Below are 12,794 nucleotides of genomic sequence, written 5' to 3' on the forward strand. Positions count from 1 at the left end.
TCATCAGGAGACTGTTTCTAAGTGCAGGTTATGTCAAAAGCTACTGGCCTGTACTGAATTCATTTGTTTAAACCTTTAACTGGTTCACGGAATTAGAGTCAAAGGCTACACAAAGATCAATAAAAGCTACATACAATCCTATGTTGTTCTTGACAAATTTGTCCCATAGATGATAAAAAGCAATAATAGATCCTAAATCATCATCTACCTCTCTCATAAAATATTGTTCTCAGTAACTTCAGCTTAATAATTTATCAAAGAGGAAAGTTTTGCAAGCTTAAAAAAGCCTAAAATTAGCAGACAGTAAAAGTTGCACACTGTTTTTATTATGATGACACTCTATATTAAGAGGAAGACCACAACAGAGTTCATAGCGGTTAATAAATCAACATAGGATTTACATATATTTACTTTTTTTTGTGATTTTGATTACTATTTTTTTTAACATTTTTTATTGATTTATAATCATTTTACAATGTTGTATCAAAATATATTTACAAAACAGAACATTAATGTTTTCAGTCATAAATCTGTGGAAGTAAAGGTTTAACTGACAGAAATTGAGAAGCATGATGGAAAGGTGAAGTGGAGAGAGTAGAGAGACACTAATAATCTTATCAAATAGTTGGGGGATGAATGGTCAACAGATGCTCTCTAAAGTTTCATGCAATAAGAAATAGAGTTTTTATTTAAGATTTTATTTTTAGAGCAGTTTTAGGTTCAAAGCAAATTGAGAAGGCGGCACAGGGATATCCCGTAAACCTGTGGCTCTCACACAACCACGATCTCAATAATCAACATCCCTCCACCAGGGAGGTACACTTGTTATAACTGATGACCCTACACTGACTTCATAATTACTCAGTCCATAGTTTACATTAAGGTTCACTTTTAGTGTTGGTTCCTATGAGTTTGGACAAATGTGTAATGATATGCATCCATCATTATGCTATCATACAATGTATTTTCAATGCCCTAAAAATCCTCCAATGTTCATCCCTCTCCCACATCTTCCCCCAATCCCTGGCAACCACTGATTTTTCACCGTCTCCATAGCTTTGCCTTTTCCAGAATGTTGAAGTAATACTGTACGTAGCCTTCTCAGCTTGGCTTCTTTCACTTAGTAATTTAAGGTTCTTCCATGTCTTTTCATGGTTTGATAGCTCATTTCTTTCTAGCCCTGAATAATATCCCACTGTCTGGATGTTTATTTATCCATTCACGTATTAAAGGACATTTGGTTGCCTCTAGCTTCTGCAAATTATGAATAAAGATGCTATAATCATCTGTGTGCAGGCTTTTGAGTGTACAGAAATTTTCAGCTCCTTTGGGTAAATACCAAAGTACATGATTACTGGATCACATGTTGAAAGTATGTTTAATATTTTAAGAAGAGGCCAAACAGTACTCCAAAGGGGCTGCACCATTTTGCATTACCACCAGAAATGAAGGAGAGTTCCTGCTGTCCTACATCCTTACCAGCATTTGTTGTTGACAGTGTTCCAGATGTGGCCATTCTAATAGCTTTGTACTAGTATCTCATTGTTGTTTTAAATTTCAGGAGTTTTACACAAGTTTTACAGTGTTGCATTTTACATTTTGGTCTGTGATTCATTTTGAGTTAACTTTTGTGAAGGGTTGTAAGGTCTATGTGCAGATTCATTTTTCTGCATGTAGATGTCAGTTGTTCCAGCACTGTTTGTTGAAAAGACTATCTTTGTTCCATTGAATTGCCTTTGTTCTTTGATCAAACTCATTCTAAAATTTACATGAGGAGGCAAAAGACCCAGAATGCTGACACAATAATGAAGGAGAGCAAAGACGGTGGATTGTCATGACCCAACTTCAAAACTTACTACAAAACTAAAGCAATCAAGACAGTGTGGTATTGGCAAAAGAATGAACAAATAGATCAATAGAACAGAATAGAGTACCCAGAAACAGACCTCCCATAAATATAGTCAACTGATGGTGTCGTTGAGTTTAACTGTGTCCCTACTGATTTTCTGCCTGCTGGATCTTCCCACTTCTGAGAGAAGGATGTTGAAGTCTACAACTATGATAATGCAGTCATTTATTTCTTCTTGCAGTTCTATCAATTTTTGCCTCACATAGTTTGATGCTCTGTTGTTAGGTGCATACATGTTCTAGGCTGTTATGTCCGGAGTTGGTGAATTGACCCCTTCATTATTATGTAATGCTTTTCTTTATCCCCAATAATTCTCCTCGCTTTGAAATTTACTCTGTCTGAAATCAATATGGCTACTTCTGCTTTCTTTTGATTAGTGTTAGCATGATATACTTTTCTCCATTCATTTACTTTTAGTCTATGTGCAACTTCAAATTTAAAGTAGATTTACTGTAGACAACATATAGTTGAGTCTTGTTTTTGGATCCACTTTATCAATCTCTGTCTCTTAATTGGTGCATTTAGACCATTGATGTTTAAAGTAATTATTGACATAATTGAATTAATATCTACCATATTTGTTATTGTTTTCAATTTGTTGCCCTTGTTCTTTGCTCCTATTTTTGTCTCCCACTGTATTTTGTTATTTTAATCAACCATTTTATATAATTTCATTTTCTTTCTTTTCCTAGCAGATCAGCTACACTTTAAAAAAAAAACAAAACTATTTTTAGTGGTTGCTCTAGGTTTGCAATATATGTTTACAACTAATCCAAGTTCACTTTCAAATAATAACATATTGCCTCACAAGTATGTGAGTACCTTATAATAAAATAATTCCAATTCCTCCATCCTGGCCTTGTATCATTGCTGTCATTTATTTTATATATATAAGCACACATCAGTATTTTTCTCCAATATTTACCAAAAGAATCTGGTTGAGCTACAGGAGGTAAAACTCATAAAGTATAGGGGCCCCCCATTTGACTGGGTCCCTTGGGATTTTTAACTCTCAAGAGTTATCCACACTGAGCCTTCAGCAATTTATCAATTACAGTTCAAGTTTTCCTACCTTGGCACTGGTTCCCCTGGTGGTTTCCACTCATGAGTCTCTGCTACAGGAAGCCATGACTCCTTATGTTGGCCTGCCTTTTTCTCCAATCTCAGGGGCAGTGATTTGCCCTGTGTCCTCCCCTCTCTCATGGATCCAAGAAAAGTAGCAGTTTTTTTCAGACTGTTCAGCTTTTCAATTGTTGTTATCATGGAGTGGCAACTTTCAAGAACCTAGTATGTGGAACCAGAAATGAAAATACAGAAATAGAGTTTTAACATAAAAAAAAAAATAGTCAACAGACAAATGAAAAACTATAATAACTGTTAAAATGGAGAGGATTTTTGTTGAAATAAATCTTCAATTTTCACAATGCTGAATTAATAAACAGAATCTTACACTGACATCAATAAATTATGTCTAATATTTAGTTGCTTGGTAATAATTGGCATGAAAGTGAAAAAGATACTTTTATGGTAGGAAGAACAAGTAGCTGTGTAAGTTGGTGAACTGAGTGGGATGGTGGACAGTTATTCTCCATTATAATCTCTTCTGCACTGTTTGATCCTTTTAACCTTTTATGCAAGCATTACTTTGAAAAAAATATTAAAAGGGGAAAGAGAAAAAGCTGAATTCTATATATTTTAGAGTTTATTTTGATTTATATAGCTGGCAAAATTATATAGCTGACAGATATCAATTCAAAATCAGATTTCAATGATCTTTCTTGCGAAATTCAGGAAACTGAGTCCTAAAATCTCCCACTCAGGCTGCAGTTTCAATACTGGGTTGGTTATTTGTTTGTTTTTGAGAATATAAGTTTATAATAGTTTAGCCTCCAATATAGCCTCTTTGAAATTTCATTTCCTACATTTCTTCTCTCATCACTAGAATTTTCTTTTGATTGTTGAAATTCCTTTAAAGAATAACAGAAAGGCAAAGCTGTGATGTTGTGATGATCCTCCCATACAAGCAGAATCATCTAGACAAGAGCAAAAAGAACGACTTAGATGGAAAGGTGTATGTTCCTATTTGGGAAGAAATTCTTCGATTTGATGCCTAAATTACTTAAAGAGTAATTTTTAATGCCTCCTAAGTTTTAGGCTGTTGAATATTTTTTCCTGAAGTCCCTGAGGTTTGCACTCCTGTGTATGCCACCTGTGATTCTGCAGCACATTATTCTGGATGATGCCTCAGCACCTGCTGGAATTCCTCTTAATGAGGTTTTTGTGAATAGATGTTAAAAAGCCATACTTGGTGGATTTTGTAAAGTCCAAGCTATTTAATTATATTTTCCCAGATGTGCTCAGTTTCTCTGTTACCAGACCATTCCTATGAATTCTCTTAAAACTGGAAGGTAACTCAGAGCCTCAGAAACAAGTGATTCAGGCATATGCTTAATTGTACCCTACTAACCTTCCTGTCATCTCTGAATGATTTCATACTTCAGTGACAGTAGAAAAAGAGTATGGGAAAATCATATTACCAAAACTTAGGGGAAAAAACAAAAAGAAGAAGAAATCCTCAAAGAACCTTAAATGCATACTAAGTGAAAGAAGCCAATCTGAAAAGGCTACCTACTGTATGACTCCATCCACACAACATTCTGGAAAAGGTAAGACTATGGACACAGTAAAAAGATCAGTGGTGGCCAGGAATTGGTGGAGGAGGTGGGATGAAAAGGAAGAGCACAGAGGGTTTTTAGGTGAGTCTATGTACATAGATATGGCACTACAATAGTAGATATATGTCATTATATACTAGACCAAATCCATGGAATATACATCACCAAGAATAAATCCTAACGTAAACTATGGACTCTGGGTGATAATGAGTCATCAATGTAGGTCCAACAATTGCAATAAATGTACCACTATCATTCAGGGTTTGATAGTGGAGGAAGTTGTGCATGTGTGGGGAAACTACTTTCTGCTCAATTTTCCTGTGAACCTAAAATGCTTAAAAAAATAAAGCTTATTAACTTTTAAAAAAGCCAGTTCTAACACAAGTTACTGTTAACATTTTAAAATTAAGGGGAAGATTTGCCTGTAAAACACCATAGGAATATTTTTTCCTTACTTAAATTTCCAGCCACTCTTTCCCTAAATGTTTGGCCAATTGAAATTGCCACTACTTGGCCTATAGGAAGAATGCTTGATACTCATTCATCTTATTGCAAATTTAACATTTATCATTCTGCTTGGCTTAACACTAGAAGTATTAGTTATGATAATAAGCACAATTAGGTAATTACATGGGCAAATGGAGTGTTTCTCAAAGATCAGAAAAGGAGAAAATGGGATTCTGCTTTAGCCACTTAAGAATGAGGCCTCTGCTAGTAATACATGGACAGACGTGCTGGGGCTCAGTTTTTTTCTTAAGTAGAATCACTGGATGGACACAAATACTTTATTTCTAAGCTAAACTTTAAACCTTCTGTAATTTTCTTACATCTCTCTATACAAAATTACTCCTTTGATTGCCTTTGGGAGCCCGCCTTCAGCCAATGCCTTTACAAATAAGCTGAAGGGCCAGTCACTTGACTGGGGATGATCCTGTTCCTTTGTTCCAAATATATTAAAGCTAATGAAGGATGTGGCCAGGGCAAGTGTAGGTAGAGTGGTGTTTCTCTATGCATCCTTGCTGTGAATTCTCTGACTACCACCAGACTCTCTTTGCGTAAACATAAGTGGTAGAGAAGGCCTATTTGGGGCTGTCAAATTGCTAAAAGTGTAGCTATGATAATCAAGAGAATCACACAAAACAGAGAGCTGAAGGTCAGGCTTTTGTATAGAAAAAATTTAGGAATAAGTATGGAAACTGTGGGAAAACAGTCAGGAGGAGGAAAGTTTTCCTCCTGCCGCAAAGTGGAGCAATGTCATTGTGTCCTGCTGCCCCAGGCAGAGAGTCGGCGTAGCCAAGGGATTCTATTACCTTTTAAGTAGAAAACTATGTCACTGTTGGACAGTTTTACTAATTTAACATGCTACAGCAAAGCCCATATAAAACATTTCTGAAGTCTTTATTTTTTTTTCCATGACTAGTCAAATCTATAAACCTATGTTTCATATCTCACATAAAACATTTTCTTCCTCAACTATTTCTTGTCTTGGCTTTTTGGAAATTACAGTGACGGGGCTTCATGTGACGTTATCTTGCCTTACTGAGGAATTAATTTCATGCATGAAGGGGCTATGCAATATCCCAGCAGGACAGGTCATCACTAATAGTGCAGCTCTGAATCCTGCAGCAGTGAAAAAGAATAAGAGACTCACTGAAGCTTTCTGGCTTGGGATTTTGTTGCTTTCTAACTAGAGACTGAATACAATAAAAGTAAGGACACTGAGCCCACCAGTGTCACTCATCCTCCAGCTTTCCACTTGTTGGTAGAATGTATTATGGGGAAATGAGTGGGAGTGAACTTGGGTTACCATACTTGTGCATTTCACACCTATATGGTAAAAATGTCTTTCTCATCCCCTTGGAAAGAGATAAAATTGATAGAGACAGATGGAAGCTTCGCCTTCTTTCTTTGAGGAGACGAATTAATACAATTGAAATGAGCGATGTGCTTACATCGACTGACTTGCTAAACAGGCTTGTCTTGATATTGAAAGTGTAGTATATTAAAATACAAGTATATTTAAAATATAGATAAATATTTATAGAGATGCAACATTAAAGGCAAGAAATCAGCTGGGTTGATGATAGTCGGAAGGGAGAGGGTCTTCATTAGGTTTCGAAATTCTAGTGAGACATTCATTTGAGAACACAGCTACAGCTTAATTTTAAAAGGACAAACACTACCATTTACTAAAATAGAAATACAGAACAAAAGAGCCCTAACAACTTGAGAGAATTACTTAGTAGTAACTTAAATAAAGCATTTTTTTAAAAAAAAGTCTAGCTTTATCATAGAAAATAAGGTTTACTGATCAAGATAATAATAAATTTCTACTTATAAATAAAAAAACTCAAAATTTTAATAAATTAGTTCTAGCTTCTTTAAGTGGTCTTAAATGGTAGCATATAATGATTCAAGTCTACTTCAAGCGTCAGAAATTTCTGTATACAATGAAATGTGTAAAGCCTTCTTCCTTTGCACAAACGAGAACATTAAAGACAAATGTCCTGGGTATTACAGAATCTTTTCAAATGTACAAACTACAGTATCAGGTGTAAACTATGAAGCCTTAAATATCAAAGTTAGAAGAACTGATTGGCTTTGATTGACCTGAATCTCATTTATTAATTACCTGAATACTGGATAGATATTTCGTTTAATGTAAGTATGTTCCACCATGTCTGATGTTGCAGGGGAATATAATAGACCTAAAAATGAAAAATTAAACAAAACAAAAACAGAACAAAACTGAATTGTGATTCTATAAGAACACATTTCCAAATCAGTTAACTCTCTTGCATTAAGAAATACTAAACCCTCTTCATGAACTTCTAAAAAAAGTGGATATTTATATAGTTGCATTATATCTTTAACGTGTAATAAAAATAAAAGAACTTACTTCACTGAAAGTGATGACCATAAATAAGTTTTTATTATATGAATATGTTGCACTAAGCTCTTTCTCCATTACCTATTTAGTAAGTAATAAAATGGTCTAATGCATTTGGGTTTATATATTTGTTTTTCTACTTACGAAGACCAAGACACTAATGCCAGTGATTAAATGAGCTTGGTGCAGAAAAGTCATTTGTAGGTAGGCATGTCAAATAAGTAAAATATTGTTTACAAAAGTAGTATGATTGTGAATAGAATTCTTTTTAATAAGCTACTGATAGAATTTCCTTCCTCTTTTATGTTATTAATTTATTATTTCACATTAGGAGTAAGATGTTCCCAATCCATTTTCCCCCTTATTTTTCACAATCTGCCAAATGAAATGGTTAGGAAACAGAACTCAGTACTTCTGTTTCTCCTGTAATAGTTTTCTTGGAGGAAGTGTATAGATCTTAAATTTATGGTGATAATGAAGGTTCCATCTGTCCACAAATACACTAGTAGAGCCATTTTTGTGACACTGCTCACTCTGTACTTTCCAGGTCACTGAAAAACAGGACAGAAGGCTCTGAGCTATGTGCTCTGCTAAGTGGAACTATTTTGTTTACATGCACCAGTGCCCCGTATGCAGGGAACCACAATGCAATCAGAGCAAGATACATAAAGGATAGATTTATTTTATAGCCTGGCTTAAAAACAGTAAAGACAAGTCCTCTTGGTTTCAAATGTTTAATTTGTTTGATCAAATGCTAAGAGCTGTATTGCTCAATGGTCTTTTATCATGTTTAGTGACCATGAAGGATAGAACTCAGGTGATGCCTTCTCTTAATCTATTTAATAGAAGTATTCCATATATGACACAAAATTTAAATAGACTGTTCAATAACTGTGAGATTCTTACAATGATTTCACAAAGATTAGATTCTTGGAGAAAATGCTAAAACATGGCAGAAATATGCATCATTAGAATAGCTGTTCCAACAAGCATCATCTGGTTCCAACTTTGTCTCATGCAAGTAAGGAAAACGCCACTGAAAAAGAGGGATGGATTTATCCCAGTGCTTGCAAGCAGCTGTGTAAGAAGCCATCTAACTCTGCGGTCAGTGTTCCTTCTATCACACTTCATTGCCTCTCTTGTACATGTTAGTTGGCAGACAATGAGATGCAATGTTTGCTTTCCTGGATCTCTAATCACCATCCTGAAGTCACATTTTCATGTAAACTGATACTTTGGGGGAAAAAATGAACTAGTAAATAGGGTCAGCTTAAGTTAAATATGCAGTTTTCTATATGGTGCATTTTGAGAGCTCAAATTGAATGAGCTCACAGTCCAAAAATTTATTCTCCAAGTCTGTTGGGGTATATGACTATACCATCATTATAGTCACTGTTAAGGCATTATTGGGGGGGGGGGGGAAAGCTAGTTAATATGCAAATTTGTTTATCCCTTGTTACAGAACATATCTGGGAATATGGCATCTAGATAGGAACCACTGCCTAGGGTCAAAAATGCAGCAGAAACATTCTGATCATGGAACATGGTATCCATGAAGCTTAAACACAGGGTGGCAGCTACAATTAGGAGTGGTGGTAGGTGACTGGGAGGAATTCCACAGAAGAAAGCACTGGGTACCCAAGGCTGGCATAAAAGAAAATTCCAAGGATGTTGAATAAAACTATCTCCCTTACTACTTCACCTAGAGTCATTAGTGCTAACACGTATTTTTAAGCTTCTTTGTCTGAAACTATGTGTTCAGTCCTCTGTGCTCTACTATACGGAGAGAGTTTTCAGTCAAAACCTTTTGATATGTAACCATCCCCAACTTGCTCATTTTGCAAAGAGATAAAATACCAAGCTTGGAATCTAAACATTTGTCTTTACAGTGTTGTAATTCCTTATTATATGTGTGGTTATTTATCTTTAAGCTACTCCCAATTTAAGGTCCCTTATCTGTAAGCCCATGTCTCTCTCCCACACCCGGATTTCCATTAATACTTCACTAAGAGGCCAGAGACTATAATAGGACACCGCCACATGGGAAAGGTAAAGGCCGGTCCTTCTCTTGTGATCCAAAAGTATTAAAGGAAGAACAGAGAGAGGGGGAAGAGAGACCAGAAATAATATATAAATGTTCTTATGACGGAGGGCAGGGTTTAACATTCCAACACTGTTCTTCATTTGCTTGAGTTGAGGACAGTACCCAAAAGGCCTCTGATCTTAGACGGAGCAGAAAAAGCAGCTGCTCTGTGAGTCAGCAGGCGTGCTATGGGGTTTACTAGGCCACAGGCAGGATGGAGGACGTGGCAGAGGTTCAGTGGGTGCAAGGCAATGGTGGGAGCCAAGTGAGATGAGGGAAGGCTGCCAAGCTCCAATCATGCCAAAAGAGGCCAGACCAGATGTGTACACTGATACCCGAGTTCAGTCTGAGTGCTGACAGACTGATCAGAGCACAGCAGATGAGGAGCATCCTTGTTCTGGTCCAGAATGACCAAGGAAGTCCATGGAGATGGCCTACTTCCCCTCCCGCCAGAAGGACACAGTCAGTTCTCCACATTTCCTAGAGAAAAATAAGGGGAAAGAAATAGAGGCTTGCAGAAAACTGAGCAAGGGTACAAGTGAAACAAAGTGACCACTCAAATGACTACCCTGGACTAAACTTTAAACTGAACTAGATTACATGTATTTTGTTTTTATTTTCTTGCTATCCAGATCATTTACATTAGTGTGGTGTGAGTAATTCTGTAACATCATGCATGCACACATAGTCAAACTGGCTATGGATTCACTGAACCAGATTCTATCCTGTTGTTTAATAAAGGAAAATGGTTATTGCATTAAAATGTATCTTGCGGCGCCTCAATACAACTCTAGAATGATTGTGTTCCTAACAGAAGGTAAGGAACAGATGTAAATTATATTTAATTAATTCTACTTAAATTTGTTTTGTTTACATAAACTTTAAACTAGGCATTTGGGATCATATTCTAATTAGAAATGCTATAGATCATAGATTCCTAAACTTTCTTAGTTCAAAGCACCTTTAGGGTCTTAGTAACATTTTTAACAAGTCACCAAGACCAAAGCAAAACGAAATGACAATTTAGAAAATAATGTTAACAGTTCTTTTATCCAGTCTTAGATCCAACAACTTAATAATACATTTTTGTATCCTAACAAAACCATTGTAATTTGAAAAAGTAATGCAATTTAAAAAATTTTTAAATTTTACTTTTAAATAACAACAATTACTTACTAATGAGATGTGTATGCCTGTTGAGAAATGCACAATTTTTCAAACTATGCTATCAGATTGGATATGGCTAGTCAACCTCTTTTTCTTTTCCATATTGATTTTTGCATAGTACATGTTTGTAACTGATGAAAACACAGCTTTGTGAAGGTATGATTTTAATTAAAAAGAACTTAGTGTGATTTAACGTAGAAACTGTGAAGTATTTCAAGTGATGTCTGGCAGTTACTAGGTATCACCGTGTTTCCCTTAAAAAGCCAATATGCCCCCATGTTGCCTCTGCGAGTTTGTTGCCGTGCCCCAGGGCACCCTGGAGTATAGAAGTGTGTTCTTTCAGAACATCGATTAAAATTGGATAAGAATAGTTGGATTGATATTATTTACAACATTTTTAGAACAATGCTTGGCACTTAGTGAGTACCTAATAATCGTTACCTATTAAAGTGGGTTCCTCCTCCGCAGATACAGAGGACCAACTGTAATACGATTTATATACAGGACTTGAGCATCTACAGATTTTGCTATCAGGGGTCCTGGAACCAGTCCCCCTGCCAATACCGAGGGACAACTGTTTAATTACTATTTCTAAGTAAGACTTCCTCTGATGGAAATTAGCCTATTTTAGTGATCAAGCACCGCAACTTTTGCTTCATCTCATTTATTGAACAAAGCATATCTTGTTTAGACATGCTTTGTTCACATATCTACTGTAGCAGTTATATATAACTGTCATTTCTTCGTGTCTGGCTCTACCTGCAAGCGGCTCCAGGACAAAGAGCACTCTTACTCATTTGACATCCCTAAGCCTTGAACTTTGCTTGGCATAAAAAAAGTTTAATAAACATGCATGGAATGAATGAATGATCAAATGCAGCATAGCAGTTCCCAGTGGTACTGAGCATCAGGTCATAAAAAACATGACATTTAATTATCAAAGACCACTTAATGTTGTAGATCTATTCTTGAAGAATTTTGATCTTAGAGTAGTCGGCTTGGCTTATTGAGACTAGTCAATTGAAAGGTCATACCCAGAGAAATGATTTAAGCTTCCAGATTTGCAGCACTTGATTTTTTTTCTAGACCACTAAAGAAATCAATATGCTTGTCAGAATGATCTTTATGTAATCATGTCAAGCATTAGATCCTTTCAAATCTGAGTATTAAGAATTTGATAAAATGTAAAGAAGGCATCAGAGAATGTGATAAGTTGGCTAAATTTATTTCTGAGGTAGAATATAAACTTACTATACCATCTGCCTGAAAATACTTGTTCAATTCAGAACAAGGAATTAAACAAAGGTTTTCATTCCAGGCATGCTTCAAATTTTTAAAGTTTCCCCAGACACTTTATAATTTTTTTTAACTAGAAAAAAAATTTGTATTGTAGTTAAATTGACCTATAACATTGTTAGTTAGTTACAGGTGCACAGTGATTTGCTACTTCCATACATTACAAAATGATAACCATAATAAGTCTAGTTACCATATTTCACCGAACAACATTATTGAAACATTATTGACTATATTTCCCAAGTTGTACAATTCATACCATGACATTTATTTTGTAAATGGAAGTTTGTACCTCTTAATTTCCCTTACCTATTTCTCTCATCCTCCCAAATCCCCTCCACTCTGGCAACACCTGTTTGTTCCCTGTATCTATATTTCTATTTCTCTCTGTTTGCTCATTTGTTTTGCTTTTAGGTTCCACATATAAGTGAAATCATATAGTATATGTCTTTCTCTGTTTGACTTATTTCACTCACTGTAATACCCTCTAGGACCCTCCACGTTGTCACAAATGGCAAGATTTCATTCTTTCTTATGGCTGAATAATATTCCACGGCATTTATATACCACATCTTCTTTATCCATTCATCTATGGGCACTCAGGTTCCTCCATATTTTGGCTATTGTAAATAATGTTGCAATGAACATAGTGCATATATCTTTTCAAATTAGTGTTTTTATTTTCTTTGGATAAAAACCCAGGAGTGGAACTGCTAACTCCTTTTTTATTTTTAATTTTTTGAGGAATCTTCACACTGTTTTGCATACAGGCTG

At 35.6% G+C, this 12,794-nt stretch overlaps 1 protein-coding gene across 1 annotated transcript in view; it reads right to left on the reverse strand.

Annotated features, from left to right (window-relative positions):
- The window catches only part of FOXP2 (forkhead box P2), a 1,129,496-nt gene that overhangs the window by 878,766 nt on the left and 237,936 nt on the right, over positions 1 to 12,794 (reverse strand). Inside the window, exon 3 of the mRNA XM_074367186.1 lies at positions 2,982 to 3,193. The gene's annotated coding sequence lies outside the window, so the exon portion shown is untranslated. The remainder of the gene's footprint in view (positions 1 to 2,981; positions 3,194 to 12,794) is intronic.

This window comes from Camelus bactrianus, chromosome 7, assembly GCF_048773025.1.
Source record: "Camelus bactrianus isolate YW-2024 breed Bactrian camel chromosome 7, ASM4877302v1, whole genome shotgun sequence".
NCBI lineage: Eukaryota > Metazoa > Chordata > Mammalia > Artiodactyla > Camelidae > Camelus > Camelus bactrianus.